The 16,241-nt window shown below is 37.7% G+C and overlaps 1 pseudogene; it reads left to right on the top strand.

The window, feature by feature from the left end:
- Window positions 1-4,013: 4,013 nt before the first annotated feature.
- On the top strand, window positions 4,014-15,699 carry LOC148078029 (uncharacterized; annotated as a pseudogene).
- Window positions 15,700-16,241: the final 542 nt, after the last annotated feature.

Raw genomic sequence — 16,241 nt, 5'->3', positions numbered from 1 at the left:
TGTTTTAATGTTAACAAAATGTACCAAAAAAGGTTTGTAGTTTACATTAAGAGATTCAATCCATATGCCAAGCCACTGTTGTATAGATTTATGGATGGGTACATTTACAAACCAAATAGCTTCTGAAGACAATGATCTTGTTTGAAGATATTTGGATGTCCAACATCTTTGTCACAAGTTAGGAAAATAAAAACTTGGCAGTTTTTATGATATTAAACCAAGAAGATATTTGCTGTTGCGGACCTCACCTTTTCCAGTTAGCTGAACTTTAAGCAAGAAGAACTTTAAGTAATTCATTAATGTTGGATGATTAGAAAACAAATAATACATTCTACATAGATTAAGCTAACATTCAAAAAATGGTAATATGTTTTAGTACAATTGTACATGTTGTCCAAGTTAATAATCCAAGAAGAGATTTAAGAATTCATGAGAACCTCGCTGTCCTGAGCAATTAGATTGTTGCTAAACTGATCTGACAAGAGAAACTTGCTCGATTCTTTTAATAAACAGATGAATAAATAAATGTAAAAATTGTTTTGTTTTTGTTTTTTTTATCTCAGATGTTGTTGACGGGTAATGGCTGCAGAGCTGGGGAAAGCTATTTAAACTCCATCCCTGTTAGACTGCTGTTTTTGATAAAAGAACGATTTCTGCTGAGCTGCAAGCATGCTTAGGTGTGCGTGCTGAGAACGAGGAAAGCTACAAAATCCAGATATGCCTGCACTGAAATAAAAATATATATTTAAAAACATATTTGTTTAATTTATGTTACTTGTGTGCCTCCCTGGTTAGAATCTATCTAACACAAGAAACACCAAGATCAACAAGAACCCTAAGACACAGAGACTGTTTAAGTAATATTATATTTAAATACATATGCTGTGCAATATAAGGTGTATAACAATTATTTATACAATAATAGACCCTTTTTAGACAATATTTCAATTGATCACACTTTAAAGCTCCCTTGTAAGTTGTGTTTGATTAAAAAATACATTTTGGAAAATTTGGTCGGCCTTTAAATTGATAATTAAAACACACAATATCATAGACTTAATTTAATTGTTAGCAAAAGGTCAAATGCAAAACAAAGGAATACATTAGACTGAATAAAATAATATTGTCCATGTGATAATGACATATTTTTCAAATAAAAACATCAAACATGATCACATACTCCAAAGGGTTCTCATTGATATACCAGCCATGTACCAGCAGCAGGGTTTTTGGCAGCTCATACTAATTGGCAAGTGACAGTAAGTCAGTGTGGTCCCATCTGACAGATAAACATCCAACACATGTTGTTGGAAATATGCTGTATATATATTAGTGATGGGTTGATGAGGCATCATGATACAGTGTCTTCATTTTGAAAGGCCACTAGATGGCACTCTCCACAAATTAAAACACTGTATCATGATACCACGTTAAACAGCTGATGCTGCATCTAGGCCTCATTAACCCATCACTTAGGAACACAATTAACTTCAATATTAGTTTAGTTTAGTCTTAAGGAAAGAAACTTGGATTTTAAATATGATATCACTTCTCCTTACTGCTCACATTCTTCTCTTTTCTTCTTTCTTTGCATCGGACAGTTTTAGGAAGTCTCTCTTGGCGAGGCTGATGCCATGATCATGCCCAGGAGGAGTTTTACAGAAGGTCCACTGTTGAATCTGCACCTGTTTGAACTCTCCAGAAGGAGATGCAGCTCTGTTGGGTTTATTGCTCGACTCATCTGCAGAATCGAGGGACACAACAAGCAAGAAAGACTGAAACCTCATATTTACTACACAAACCACATTTCCTTTCCACTTGATTAGATCCCAACAGCACTTCTAGTCCAAGGAGACACAGATTCAATGACAGCGCGATTCTGGAAATAAACCAAGCAGAAGATGAAACCTGCTTCATTTCCCACCTGGAAGGCGAGCTGGGGGCTTGTACGTGAGCTTGTCACACTCCACCAGTCGACCATCAGAAGACTGAAGAGGTGATGCTGTTCTGTCAAAGAAGTTATTCACCTTCATGTAACATTTTGATGCAGAGAAGCTACCTTTGACTTTGTAGCTTTTAAGTATCATTAGAAATTGTCTTTAGTGATATTTAATTATTAAAACATGTTAAGCATAAAACCTTTCTGGATATTATCACATTGTGGTAATTTTATGATAGTTGACTCAAATTGTTCTAGATAATACTTATAGATAATATCCGGCGTTACCTAGATATTTTAAACACATACTTGAAAACCAAATTACAGAAAAAAAGAAATAGAAGGAGAATTTTGGGACTTGAAAATGCTGAAATGGGTTTAAATACTGGAAATTATTGGAATATATTTATTTTGTATTACATATGGTATCATTTCCTCGAAAAGGAAGTGTAATGTTTTACTTTTATTGTGGTTGTGTATCAGGGAATTAACTGCTGTACACTCTTGTGTTTCTTTGCTTATTTAAGGATTTTGGATTTTGCCCTTTGTGCTTATGCCTGAGTATTAAAGGTTGTCTTTTGAGAGTGTTATTGACCTCTGTTTTCTGTTTTAGTAGTGTAGACCAAATTGCATTGCCATATTAAAAACAAAAATATCCTGAGAAATTGATGTTGTAAATTACAGTTTACAATTACAATGACCAAGATGTGGATGATTCTTATAAGCTCTGTTATATTTTATACACATTCACAATTATGTATTTGCTTCATATGATTCACTGCTCGGAGACTGTCACTTGTCCACTCAAAATGTGCATTGTTTGTTGTTACTTAATAACATTTTCCACCTCAATATTCTCTGCTTAAGTCCTGTGGTCTCAGTGTCCCACTTTAATTTAAAACACAATGAGGAACATACATTATGATGTGTGCTCATTTTATTCACAAGGTCAAAGCCTATAGACTTTTCATTTATGGCAACTTTGTCCAGGGCAACTACCTGCAGAGGTGAGAGTGATTGCAAACCATATCTTCACCCGGCACTCGCTGGCTGACAATATGAAAGCCATTACGCTATACATAACCACATTAGGGAGCCACAAACACAATAAAAAGCAGAGCAAAGAGCATAAAACACAATGAGCAAATGAAAGTAGGAGGGGATGAGCAGGGTAAGGGGGTGTAAGGAGGGGTCTCTCTGGGAAGAAAACACAATTGGTTACAGTCAAACCCTTCAGAGAGAACTTCTACATTTCTTATTTTATTGAGGTCGTTTTTTATGAGGTGCACAACAAGGCTCGAGTTTGTCTGGAATGTCACATTTGTTTACTTTATCTGTGCTGAAAACCAAGTCATATTAAGAAGACGGACACTGTTATATGTATATATTTCCTTTTGTCCTAGTCGAGCTATTGTGAGCTGGTCTCTAGTGACCACTTAACATTAGAATGGCCCAAGAAAAGGAGAAATATTGTCCATGTTTTTGTCAGCCAATGCTTGGTGACACATTTAGGGTCAATTGAATTGTGTGTTGTGTTCAGATGAAAAACGTTCTGACCTCAATGTGATGAATCCTCTGGATTTCCACAGTTTGACATCTTGTCTCGCACATGCCAAAAGCGAATTCCAATTACTCCACCAAATCATCACAGGGTTTCAAATACATCTTAATACGAAACATAAGTAATAAATAATTTCAACAATTTCAGGCAAAGCATGGAATATTCAGTTTAGTTACCACACATTGGATACTTATATCATTAGATTCTGTCAAAGGTCACATTATTGGAATTGGAATTCTAGATACAATTAATCAATTTTTTTGTTTTGTAAGTAAGTAAGTAAAAGTTATTTGTAAAGTGCCTTTCCAGACCAGAACAATCAACAATCAAAAGCAATACACATTTAAAAATTTATAAACTCTTAAAGGCCAATACATAAGACAAACACAGGAGTCCCAGAAGATCAGGTTTTACTTTAGTCTTTTAGTCTTTAGTCTAAGAGAGAAATCTTCCAAGATGATAATGTCAGAAGAAATTGGGCTTTCTTTCTTGATTTTCCATCGTCTTCTAGGGATGGGTTCTGGAGGTATCCTAAAATGGGTCGTGAGCCACTCAGTTGGCTAAGAAGTGTTCGGCTATTTTGCCAAGAAAACGAATTAGAGTGGCTTGCATCCACAATATTCTCTTTACAACCTAAGGTTCATGAGCGACGGATCTTTGATGGATAGGTGATTTTAAAAGTTTATGTTTTGCTTAAGTATTTCTCTTCAGACCAATGAAGCTGCTGTAACTGAGGAAGTTGCACCACACCATTTTACCACCCAAAATATTCTTTAGCTGCTGTCCTCTGACATCTACATTTTCATATGGACCTAGAGAAATTGGTTATAGTATTTTCTTTAAGAACTAATTCTAAAACAAATACAATGTAGAGAGAAAGAATGGTCAAATACCATATGTGTAACAGCCAAACTATTTATTTTTGTCATCAATGTGGATATAAATTCCATTAATACATGGTATCTGCTGGTGTGGGAAACCCTGTGCTTGGAGCTATGTCAATGTTCACATTGCTGTTACTAATGAGAATGATGTGCTTTGGTTCTCACATTCCTGCGGGTGTGCAATTCCAGTCGTCATGACCATTAAGGAATTATATTTAATGGATGTACAGACGACAAGATTAACCATTAAAAAGTATGCCGTCATGCCAAGCATGACATTGATCCAAGACTCTCATATGTGCGTGCTTGGATGACAATGGAATTGTCACATTACTGTTCACCTGACATTTTGAATGATTCATTTATGAGTAATAATGAGAACTGAGTGTAATTAAGACCCACAAGATGATTAGTAGAAGCTCTATCTATTCACATTAAACGATGTGAATGTAATCTTTTTCAAATTTTGTACATGATACCAACAATAAAGTATTAATAATATTTTACAAGTCACCTTCCTGTAAGGTTTAATAAAGATATTATACAGTATTACACATAAATACAGTTGACTAATTGAGGCTGATTAAACTAGGATCCTGACCAAGTTACTACCCAGATAGGAGAGATTCAAGACTCTCCCACATAGACACAAAGTACAAGAACAGAAATTATTAACCTAATATTTTACCAAGTTAAAGAACATTGATATTAATCACATTTAAGTGTAAGGAAGCATGTCAACATTGGTATCATGTGTATTATTAAAGGAGCGGAACATTAATCACAGTCGATTATTCCTCTAAGACCACGGGCATAGACTGGATGAGAACCAAGTAGAGACCAGAACAATAGAACTTTGAGACCCAGACAACACCAAAAAGTGGTCTTAAACTACCACTCTAGCATTAGGGTTGGAAGTTTTCATGGTGGTGCACATAGTGTGTGAAATCTTTTCAAATTGCACAGGGAAATTTAGACAAACAGTTAGATAGGTTTTAAAATTTAATTCTGGCTTGATTACACGAGCCAGAATGTGTTATTATTAATATATTGTCATTTTTCCCTCCAAGGATAAGCAGAATGCATTTAAACACTTCATATTGCATTTCATTTCCGCAAACACACCAACAGCCACACACTATTTTGCTGCTCTAAAAACTTGTCTTCTTTCCTGATTATTGCTCTTCTAGTGATGGGTTGATAGGGCCTGATGATGCAGTGTCATAATCTTGAAGACTCTCTCTGAATTTTTATATTTTGGCTCTGATCTATTAACTGAATAAAACCTAGCCTAATTTTCAAACTGAACTGTCTACTGTGCTTTTGTGCTTTACAGTACTTCACCTCCAATGGCCCTTTTTGTTTTTGTCATTTTTTCATGATCGGATTTTAAGTCCTCTCCAATGGCCCATATAACGAAATGTAAAAATAACAGAAAATACTCAATACAATATAATTCAGAAAATTGGGTTTTTTATCCTTGCTGTTCGGGTTTTATGTAATCCGACCTTGAGTGCCAAGAAAGGCGCCTCAAAATAAAATGTATTTTTATTATTATTATTAATATATACTGCGTGTACATATATATGAATATGGCTGTCTTGACCACTACATCCTATTAATTATAAATACAGCATGAAGAAGATAATACTATTAGTTACCTGATATGTTTGTTTCATGGCAAGTTCGGAGAGATTTCAAACTTATTTTAGGGTTTCTTAAATAAAAGCTTGCAAGTTGTCTGCGACACCACAATGTGATAATGTCCAGAGCAACACCCCTTACCTGAAGCAGTGGGAAATTTTTGAAGGTTAAGGTCAACACAGGCAGCAGAATACTGAAGAGGACCTCAAAGCCGGGAATAGTCAATATTCCCTGAATCGACTTCACTGGCACAAAAGGAAAACGCTCCACTTCGGATTAGCCAGCTTCCAGCCAGTTACAAACTTCTGCTGTGAGTAGAGTCGATTCTAAAACGGGAGGAAGAAGCTCGGGCTTTGAACAATATATACACAAACACATGAATTCAATAAAGAATAAGAAACCATAGTTGGAAGGCGTATACTTCTACCGCTGATAATTCTACTACAGTTTCTTTTAAAGTTTAGCCCTTTGTGCATTCTTTGGTCATAAAAAAATTATAAAATGAGTCAAAAACTTTCTTCAAAGCCCGTCATTCAGAGAACAAAGTAGTAGTTAAAGGTTACTCTCTATTGCCTTATCCTTCTTCGTCCTTCATTAGTCTGTTGCAGCTCTTTGTTAAAGCCTGATAATGACGTTCCCTCATTTAAGTTCCCCCTCTTAAAATCCTCTGCGAGCTTTGAATTGTTGTAATTAGGGTGGAATTTGTGAGATCTCTTGTGTGTGACTGAGAATAGCTTAAGACTTTTTAATAGTGTCACGATGTGCTGCGAGAGAAGACATCCATCAATCAAAATATATAGAGGAGATCCGTGGTGATTCTCATATCCGGCACAGACGAGATCAAAACAGTCGCAATAAAAATGTTTAAATATCACCTCAACTGACTGTACTATTCAGGCTTGCTGCAGTACTTAATAAAGACTTTTAAAAAAGTTGGATGAAAGAACAAACAAACCAACCCCTGAAGACCAGCACACGTGAATGTGTCTAAGAGTTTTTTTTGTAAGAATAAACCCCTTTTTTCTGTTGGCAGGATAATGATTAATGACATTTTCGTGTAATTACTTTATAGGGCAACTAATGTGTTGATTTAAGTGTCTCTTAAATTGAACATCATGATGGACTTGCTGCATCTTGGAGCGGAAGACCTTAACATGGTTGCTCTTTAAACAGGAATACTATTTATTATAGCTTTTCTGGCTTTCTTAGCGTCATATAAGTGCAACTGAAATGTTTTCTTTTTTTTTCGTCGTACAGTTACTACAGAGTACATGTAGATTTGATTAAAAAATTAGGAAAATAAAAAACTGTCTCTGACCAACTTTTGTAAAGCTGTTTGGTGGTCACGTTACACTCAAAGACCCTTGGTTCTTTAATTTAAAATAAATACAAATAAATGACAAAACATGAAAAATGGAAACTAGTATGACAATAACAAAAAACAAGTATGATCAATTTAATTTAAGTTAGTTACAAAATAAAATGTTTTTTAATGAGTTTTAACAGCCCATTTATTGAAACCCCTTTTTTTTTTTAAAGCAATTGGTTATAGAGCAGAGACTGCCATCTAGTGAGCTATGAAAAGTCCACTAGATGTGACTCTGTTCAATTCTTGACTGATCTACTAAAAAAATGAAAATGGCCTCATTTCAGCTGAGAGTGCCATGAAGTGACCTTTCAAACTGTATCACGATTCAGCATTAGGTGCCTCATGAGAACACATCAACACATTACTACAGTATACTATTGACTTGTGTCTACTATGAGCAGTTTTTAATCCATTGCTAACAAGGAGATACAAAATGTAAAACATAATGTGAATTACATCATATACGTGTCAATATGTGTTTGCATTGTTTCTGATCTGAATTGTATTTAGCCGTTTGTTTTAACCTCCATGTTTAAATAAATGTGGATATTTGTATTGTAATGATTATTGTGGTAAAGTGGTCGAGGTTTTTGTCCTCTTTTGATATTAACTTTTAACCCCAAATGCATGTGTGATATTTAGAGAGAAAATAATTATACCAGACAAAATGAGTCTGACGAATCTTACCAGAAGACATTTGTCACTGTGAGTCAACAGTGACCTTCTGCTTGTCCCGACTCTCATCGGGGGAAAAATGAACACCAAAACCCATCCCAAATTGAGCCAATAATGAGTCTGTCTTGACAATTAACTGTCCTCCGGCATATTGTATTTATAATTACCCCGGGGTGGTGAAACAAACAATTAACCAGTCAGCAGAACAACCTAATTGGGATTAAAATTGGATATTACATCTATCATTTTTAGGCAAATGATTACTTAGGGCCACGGAGTAGCACTGGTGTGTTAATTTGGAAAATGAGGCATTTCAGCACTTATTACAGCGGGTCTTGGTAGGAACTGTGCTGGTGCAAAAACACACAGGCACAATTGAATGCGTGCAAAGGGAGTAGCGAGAGAGGCAGCTAGTGTGGTGAAAGGTTGTACACAGACCCCCCTTTGCTATCTTCAAAAAGGGAACTTGACATTTTAAGCTTCCTAAACCGTCTTTAGCTCGGTTAAGCAAGAGCTTTTTCAATGTGTGTTTATCGCACGGCTCAGCAGCAAGCTAACCTCATTAAAAGGTATAATAGTGGAGAGTCGTTCAGTGAATAGAAACAGGTACACTCAATTTGCTCCTTGTTGTTATCACTCTGATTTTCATCAGGTTTGTTTACCGATGACAAAAAGGCTCTCAGCTCCTCACCCTTTTTGTGCAAAAGTGCTGGAAGTCAACACCTTTTTGAAGCACCTTTCCACGACACCGCCGTTAATTAATATGATAAGTGAGTTTTGAGACCAAGGATTTTTTTTAACCTCTCAGTAAAATGCTAATTGAAAAAGCTTCATTAAAGCTTTTCAAGATTTTCCTTATGAATTCTGCAGACAATTCCACCTCTATTTTCTGTTTATTAAATATGCTGATTTGTCCATGGATGAAAGGCTGCGGGTCAGATTACGGCACAACCTGCGGAGGCCCCCAGCTACACAAACCCTTTTAAAAAACCATCAAAATGCAAATGAGATGGCGTTAGAGTGAATGTCTGGCCTGTTCGCGGAGTTTCCATATTAACTTCCAATTTGATCCCTCAGACGTTCCGTCGGCGACCAGATGCACCACGAGTGAAAAAAAGGGGGGATTACAGACGACGACATGAGCCTTTAAGGAGTGAAGAAAGTGCCGCGCTGCTTGTTTTCTAATTGCTGTCGTACAGTAGCCCCGCACGATCCATTTCAAACACCTGACATGAAAAGAGCAGATTGTCTCCGAGACAAGCGCAAGGCATCATTACGCGCAAAAAGCTTTGATCAAGCGAGTTCGCACCTAATTGCTAACGTTTACATTTGCACCTCGGACTACGCTGAAAGTTATGCAACGCTGTGCCGCTAATGAATCCTTGAAAATTGATGACTGCTCACGACAGCGTTTCAAAAGACACATGGCAGGGTCAAGGGTCTGCACAACGGGGAAGTCATTTAAATGAAGAATGATTATTCACCTAAAAGCAAAGCCCATAACTTGTAACGAATAGAAAGTCAGGGGCCAATGTATATTAAATAATGAATCCTGTGCTGCGATGTCAAATTTCAAAGTATTCAAAGACTTTCTTTAACTCCCCACTGTCTGAAATATATGTATTATACTGTATATGTGTGAATTAATGCATATTCAGAAAGTATATATCCTGGTGTAATAGTTTCAGGTGTCTTTTACCTCTTTTCTCAATCTTGTGTTTGTCAACACAAGTATGAATGAAATCAATCCAAACCTTTTGTATTTTCAGGGAAGGAGGAAGAATTGAGACTCAAAAATAGCCATGGATTTGGGAATAATTTCAGTGTTGTCAAACCTGTGTGGACTGCCTTTTTGGTCACAATTTCAGGACTAAACCCTTCTGCTGTACAGATATTTTTCTGGTCGAGGTTTCTGCCAGTTTTTTCTCGCCACTGTCCAGACTGTGATTCACTTCTTTTCTTTTCTCCTGTATAGCCTTACTTAAACTCTAATGTGTCTTGCATACATGTCTAACATTTTATTTAGTCACACTCAAAGTCAGTGTATTCCACATACTCGTGGAACCAGTTGTTTCTAGACCGGGGGTTAAAAACTTAACTGGCATAGGGGGTCACCCTGAACATTTGATTAACCTTATTTTATATTTTGTTGTGTTTATGTGTTTTTTCTGTGCATTTAGGCAATAATAGTCTAATTTTACTGTATGTTCCATCTTATCTATGTAATCAAATCTCTATAAATCTTTTGCTTTGCCTGCACAAAATAACTCATCGTGGAATATCATAGACAGACATCATACAAATAAGACTTTAAAGTCTAAATCATGCAGCAAGTTGATACTACTTGCACAAGTCCACAACTACAATTTCGACCTTTATTTAATTTGGATTATAACTGTCCGATTTAAAAAAAAAGAGGTTGCGGGAAACATGAAAGACTCCACTCAACCTGTAATTAGTATTGAACGAATCCAGGAATTATACGCTCGATCATGAAGGATTACCTCTTTCTTATCGTGATTTATTTCCACTTACATTATTGGAAGATTTGAATCTCTGTTGGCTTCTTTCCCCTTCATGAACTGGAGTAAAAAATAAAAAAAAGGTTGTGAGGTGCTCCTAATATCCTATTTTGTGGGAACATGTGGTTTGATTTCATATTGCAAAAAAAACAAAACAATTTGTATTTGAAAAATAAATGAATGGTGATTATTTGCTATTGTCTTTACCAATTCAGCTTTACTACATATGAATAGAGCTTTTGTTTATTAGCATAGTTTCACTAACCAGTCTCTTTATTAGCTCATATTTCTCTGCCAGGGTTTTTTAAGGACTTCACTCACACATCTCTCGGACACACGTACACACTGTAGATTATTTTGACTTCGTCCCCTCTGCACTTCCTTCCGGGAAAACTCTCAAACCACCAAGTGTGCTAATCCGTGGCTACAACCAGCGGCCAATAATACATGCATGGCTTCCTACTGGTTAAGACGAGTTCTGCAGAAGACAGCACTTTTTTTGGTGGGAAGCCAGCTGAGCAGTTTACCTTTAAACTACCTTGAAAAATGCTTGCGAGTTATTTTCAAGTCAAGAAATCAGCAGGGACTTGAATGGCTGAAAGCCCCAAAAAGGGGTGCAGACAGAATGACAAACACTTCTGCTGACATTTTAAAATTATAATGACGAGGTTTGGATAAAAGAAGGCATTGATGAGGCGAACACCGGATTTTCAGAAAGGATAAAAATGAAACAGGTGACTGCAGAATTAGGAAGTTGACTAGTTGCAAATAAGGTCGAATCAAATTTCAATTAATAGTTTTGCTTTCTTTTTTAATTTCATTTCAGTACCTCATGTTCATTCTAAAGCATACGTACATCATTAGATAACTTACTGTATTGATGAATTGTTTTATATGTGAAAAATAAAACGGTTTGACATTCAAACGTTTCAAAGTAATATTTATTGCAACATTATGAATTTACTTTCAACTTTAGAAATGAAATATCAAAAAGTGCTTTACAAACATTGTCGCAATGCAGACTCCAACAACTCGGCAACTTTCCAGAGGGTGAATATGCATTTTGGATGAATGTAAGCACTAACACGAGTCCAACGCTTCTAATATTCACAGTAGAATACAGCCCTGTGGCAAATCAAAGTGGACTCATCTTTTCTAAAAAGCTTCTGTATTTGACAGTTTATTACGAAACAATCGCACGCACAAAAAGTTGACAAAAAGCAGGAGGGACTAAACTTTAAATGATTTATCAGAAAAATTGCCTAAAGTGTTGTGTGATGTTGTGAAATATTGTCTGTGTGTCAGTGCTGTCAGATATGATTAGCAAGTCTTACAGCTGATGGTGGCTAATGGTTGTTTGAATGTTTAAAACTCCAAAGGTACAAGAAAGACCTGCAGGGAGATTGAAAGAATCGCTGCTGGGTGTGTGTCAGTGCGTACTGATCTGGGAGAACTATCGTTAGACATCCCCTGCTCTTAATCAAAGACATCAACTGAGTGTTTTGGTATCAAAGAGCTGCAGCCTCGAGTGATGTTGAAAGACAGAAATGTTTCCTCACTAATGTGGAGTGTTAACGACAGATAATGATGAGTGGGTGTGCCCCACCTGACTCTCCTCAAACTCTTCTTTTGATTCCACCTGAACACAAGTGATGTTGTAAGAAGAACTTTCTGCCTGGTGCCTGTGGAAGATTTCCTTTCATCTCCTCGGCTCAGGTTTACCTGAACAATCCTCCAGCAAGCCTAATTAAAGAAGTCTTTCTCTGACCAGATCCTTTTGTTTGAACCATGGCCACTTTTTCTAGTTGATCTTCTTCCGGAGTGTCCCTGATAATGTTCCAGCGGCGCCAGCTGTCATTGAAGGTTAAGAGTTTTTGAACACGTGGGGTTGGAACACAATTTGTTCTTTTCTCCCGTAATAAACCATTACAGCCAGACATCTTTTCATAACTTTTTGGAACAAAAATATACATGAATTATATCTCATGCCGCTTTATTTATATAACGAGTTCCTTGGAGCTGGAGACTTCCAGCATCATTGATCTACAACCTCAATGCTTGACCAATCACAGTAGAGTGGGTGTGGTTATGGTAAAGATTGAATCTCCAGAAAAACGAAAAAGTGTTTCAAGTGAGCGGGGAATAAGCGCATTTTCCAATGTAAATATTTAAATTAAAAGAGAGTATTGTACAGATACATACCGAGTACCATAGAGGTCCAAGACTGGCCATCTTTTGGGCCTCAGTGCTTTCCATCTTTCTTACTTTCTAGCTCTTCTGATCTGGCCTCTCTTTGTATCACCCCCCTTAATTTCCTAATAATCCATCTTCTAAAAGTTAACATGCCATTTTCTGGCAACGTTGCAATAAAAATTGTTGTGTGCTTTTTCAAAGCCAACCTCACTACATTAAAGTATCAGTAGCATTTTGACATTTATCTTTTTTTTAAAATGTATTTTCTGTGGTTTGTTTATACAGTTATTACTACGTGTAGAAAAAAAAAGTGGATTCATTACTTTTATCGATGCACTTCACCTCAGCATTTCAGACGACCCGCCCGCAGAGTCTGTGAGAGTCCGAGGAGCACCAAACTGCATCTCAGCAGTGGGCCAGAGACAGTGTTTTCATATGGCTGAAATACTGAGACTTTTTGAACCAACCAAAAAGATCAAAAGGTTACCAGAAACTCAATGTTGTTTCACAATAAATTTCTTAAGATTAAAATGCATAAACAACAGTGCCTTCTCCTTACTTCTGTGTAGACGCTAAGATGATGAAAGATAAAAAGACCATTGTATTTTCAAAGGTACTGGTACATCCAACATCCCTGCTGCAGTGTCAGGCTGCTGCATGCTTAAACATCTGCTGCTATGATTTTTGCTTGTTTTTTTGGAAATAAACATTGAATTGGAAATGGACACTGAGAAACAGATGTTTGCCAATTTAAACTTTTTTTTTTTACCATATTGCCCGGTAAATAATTAGGTCTGAAAACCCTGATAAACAATTTGTGAAATCTGTCCGTAAAGGTTCTCATTCATCCTCTTTAGTTTTTCAACTTCACCAATCGATGCTCCATAAGCAAAGTTGGACAACACCAAGGAGGCTGTGTCAGCCGTCCTTCCTGATGACATCACCAAACAGGTCAACTACTTTGTGGAAAAGGCTCAATTGACTCAGCACACCCAAGGCAAGGTGAGACAAACTAACAAATTTGACAAAATCTACAACACTAGCATAAAATCTACAACACTAGCATAAAGGAACAAGGATAGTAGCCACCCAGAAAACAACACACAAGAAAAGTGAGTGAAGAACTTTTCAGATGGGACTCTCACCCAACCTGAAAAGGATGTCCTTGCAAAAGGACTTAACTCTGCGGTGACTAACAAAGAGATTCCAGTGGTGGACATGATAACAACTACAGAGTCAATGAACCGCAATAAGTTGGCTGGACCTGAGGCTAAACGACTTAAATTGAAGGTAACTGCTGCCCAATTCAATGCCAAAGCTCCTCCCTATAACCTCACCAGTCAGGAAAGAAGAGCTTTGGTATAACTGCAGAAGGACGAGAACATCACCATCTTGCCTGCAGACAAAGGAAGGTGCACTGTGATACTCAACACAATGGACCATCAGGAAAAAGTAACAAGCCTCCTCAGTGACACTGCCACTTACAAGACTCTAAAACGGGTTCCAACCAACATCTACAAGAAGAAAATCATAAACCAAGTTCAACAGCTGGAAAAAGAAGGAGTGATTGACAGAACACTGTACTAAATGTTGTACCCAGGGGAAGCGGTCCCTAATGTCTATGGGTTACAATAAGTACACAAGGATTGCGTTCTCCTGAGACCTATAGTTAGCAGCATAAATGTTGCTAACTGTTTGTTGCCAAATGTTTAGCAACATACAATGTTGCTTAACATTTGGCTACCATCCTAGCCCCCCTGGTCAGTAACTCCAACCACCTTGATTTTTTCGGTGAAAATCAAGGACATCACGCTGGACTTAGGAGAAAACGATGGTTTTTCACTTCACTTTTTACTAACATTACTTTGGAGGAAGCCATCCAAACAGTAAGAAAACGATTTTGTAAAAGACAGCAATTTAGAGAGCGCCATTACAGACAGAAACATGGACGTGTCATTCAGGTTCCCCTGTCTCTCCCATAGTGGCTAACTTTTCCACGGAGGAGGTAGAGAGAGACGCCTAAGCTTCCTTCAAAGGAACAGCACCCAGCCACTGGTTCAGATATGTTGATGACACATGGGTCACGATTCTAAAACATGAGGAAGAGGCGTTTTCACAGCACATCAACACGCTGGACCTAAATATCACGTTCACTCGTGAAGATGTCAAGGACAACCACTTAGCCTTCATGGACTGCGCGGTACACATGGAGACAGGCGGGGGCCTCAGTGTGGAAGTATACAGGAAAACCACAAATACAGATCAATACTTACTCTTGGACTCGCACCACCCCTTACAGCACAAACTGGGTGTCATCAGAACTCTCAACCACCAGGCTGAGACTGTACCCACGAGAAGGGAAGGGAAGATTACACATTAGAAAAGCCCTTACCTGCGGATACCCTAAGTGGGATTTTTTGAAGAACAAGAGGAGGAAGGACAAAGAACTTGAAAAGGAAGAAAAACAGAAAGACATTGTATTTCCTTGCATTACTGGAGTATCAGAAAAGACTAAAGAAGATCTTCGGCAAACACCTGATCCCTGTTCACTTCAAGCCCATGAACACCATAAGGCAGAAGCTGATCCTAAGGACAAAACACCCAGGCACAAACAGTTTCCCCAATGTACAGGTCCTGGCATTCCTCATTGCACTGGACAGGATACAACACATTGCTCTAAGGAGAGCCACCTCCTCAGGCCAGGACTCGGCTGTCCATCTGCACTTAAAGGACACAGAACGCTCTTTTGATGCCTGCAACGTAGAGGTGCTGGCCGGAGAGGAAAGATGGTTTGGGGAGGAGTGAAAGAAGCAATCTTTACTAGGCTAGAAAACCCTTCTCTTAACAGAGGTGGGGGCCTGAGACATAACCTTTCAGATACCTACAATGCATTTCTTAGCTCTCTTCCTTGAAAATTCTTCCAAGGAACCGCAACAGGGAACATGTGATGGTCACAACTTGCTGGACAGTGTTGGTCAACAACCCTCCCCAGGCCTTAGCACACTAATGGATTTCTACCAACCTCACCAGGCCAATAATCCTGATTTCAGTCCATGCTTTGTTCCAAACCCCTCGTTGTTGCTCTCTGCTCCTCCCCTTAGCAGGATATATACTGGCTCCTAACCCCAGCTCATTTGGAAAAGAAGAAGCGGCTCAGAAGAGCTGTGAGGAAACGTCTTCCTAGAAACTCTACACAGTCCAGTTCACTCGCTTTTGAACCTCTTGGATAAGTTGTGAAATGGAGAAAGCAGCAATTATAGAATGTGCTAATAAGACCTCATTTTGACTATATCACTAGATCATATATAGACACTGTCTATACATTTTTTAAATAGATTTACCTAGAGCAATATTTGTTTTATTGCTTTATCCAGTAATTTGCATTTAGGAGAACAATGAGTGTGCAATTGGGCAAAATTACTAGGGAAACATAACGTCCAAAGCTGTCAGTGTT

This window comes from Callionymus lyra, chromosome 6 (assembly GCF_982586985.1).
Source record: "Callionymus lyra chromosome 6, fCalLyr1.hap1.1, whole genome shotgun sequence".
Classification (NCBI taxonomy): domain Eukaryota; kingdom Metazoa; phylum Chordata; class Actinopteri; order Syngnathiformes; family Callionymidae; genus Callionymus; species Callionymus lyra.
The sequence above is the reverse complement of the archived record's forward strand: the minus strand, read 5'-3'. Positions and strand labels throughout refer to the sequence as shown.